The sequence below is a fragment of the Anarrhichthys ocellatus genome, unplaced genomic scaffold, assembly GCF_004355925.1.
Source record: "Anarrhichthys ocellatus isolate YVR2014 unplaced genomic scaffold, GSC_Weel_1.0 scaffold68, whole genome shotgun sequence".
Lineage (NCBI taxonomy): Eukaryota > Metazoa > Chordata > Actinopteri > Perciformes > Anarhichadidae > Anarrhichthys > Anarrhichthys ocellatus.
This window is the reverse complement of record NW_022280098.1, coordinates 1,038,279-1,040,057: the sequence shown is the minus strand read 5'-3', so window position 1 is coordinate 1,040,057 and position 1,779 is coordinate 1,038,279. Positions and strand designations below refer to the sequence as shown.

The 1,779-nt window shown below is 45.3% G+C and overlaps 1 long non-coding RNA gene across 1 annotated transcript in view; it reads right to left on the bottom strand.

Annotated features, from left to right (window-relative positions):
- Nucleotides 1–1,779, bottom strand: part of LOC116397557 (uncharacterized) — a 256,577-nt gene that overhangs the window by 134,079 nt on the left and 120,719 nt on the right. The gene's annotated exons all lie outside the window — the stretch shown is intronic.

Sequence of the window (1,779 nt, the reverse complement as noted above, 5' to 3'; positions counted from 1 at the left end):
AGACAGACAGACAGACAGACACAGACAGAGAGAGAGAGAGAGAGACAGACACAGACAGACAGAGAGACAGAGAGACACAGACAGACAGACAGACAGAGAGACAGAGAGAGAGAGAGACACAGACAGACAGACAGAGAGAGAGAGAGAGACAGAGAGACAGAGAGACACAGACAGACAGACAGACAGACAGACAGACAGACACAGACAGAGAGAGAGAGAGAGAGACAGACACAGACAGACAGAGAGACACAGACAGACAGACAGACAGACACAGACAGAGAGACAGACAGACTCTAGACAGACTGGAAGATTCTGCGTTAAAACTAAGCACGTCATTTATGTTGGCTTTGACATTATTCCAAATTTCTATCATCCCAGGAAGATTAAAGACATGAAAGTATGATAGATATGATACCTGTCTTACTGTAGTGCACTCACTGTCATACCTGGACCTGATATCCAGAATCATGAATGATCTTTCACTGTCCTTACTTGAGCAGCATCCAGTAATATTAATGTGCACTCAGCAGGGCTCATAGTACACACAGTGTCCTGCTGCTTGCATTCACTATAAATGTGACTCAACTATATTTGATCTGAGATCAATTAAAGTAACAATTCTTCTGAAAGACCACTTTCCACCTTCCTCGTCACGGTCTGAGTTAATATATCTGTGTACTTATTGCAAATATCAGAAAATTCATTTTTCTAACAGAGAGAAGGATTTAATTATTCTACATTATACTAACCTGCTAGAGGTGTTAGAGAGAGAGAGAGAGCTCCATCTCACAGGTCTTACATGTGCTGGGCTGAAGTCAAAAGTGCTCACATGGTTTCTGTTGTACATGTTGTCACATACAATCTGTCCCAGTGATCAGCCTCCTCACATACTGGACGTTTGTATGCGATGAGGATGCACTTCATGGTCTGCAGTCACTAGTGTCTCTTTCTTCTGTCAGGACTACAGCATCGATGAAGAAGCAGCACTGCAGGCGGCTCTGGCTCTCTCACTGGCTGGAAACTGACAGCAATCCCACCACAACCACCCTGTCACCATGACGCCTGCCCCCCCGTCCCTCCAGAAGAAGCTCCTGACCCAGCCAGACCCAGCCAGACCCAGCCTGGTCTCTACAGAGATCCACATCACAAAGAAGTCCAAGCAGCTTTGGATTTGGTGATAACCTTACTTCCTTTTTATTTGTTCTGGTGCAGCAGGACAGACAGTTTGCTACGCTACAAACCAACAGCTTGGATGCGTCTTCACTGCTTTCATTTGACGATGTGAAGACAGAATCATCCAGTGACTGTAACAAGTGAGGCGACGGTGAAAAACACCGTTCCACTCACAGCTTCACTTCACCTGAACACCACAGCATGAGTGGAGCCTGTTGACCCTCATCAGTGGCCACGAGTCACTGGGTGTGCTAGTATTCACTGAGAGTAAATTATTCTTTAGATCGGTCAAGTTTGAACGGGCAAATTCACTTCATTTGAGGAGCTAACAGTAGCAGTAACTAGCACACAGGAGCTGAGGTAAACAGAACAAATGAAGAGAAAGTATAAAATACAATGAGTCAGTAGCCACTGTATTCATCTCCATGTGGAGGATTTTGCACTAACAGAAGAAAACTGAATCTTTTTGACCACTTACACAACAGAAGAGTTCATCCTGTTGCTCTGCAGGAAGGTCCAGATGACTTGTTGACTGAGCTGCTGGAAGTGAGGTCGTATGGTCACACCCGCAACGGTACTGTCGGTACGGTAGGTTAGATGTTAGGA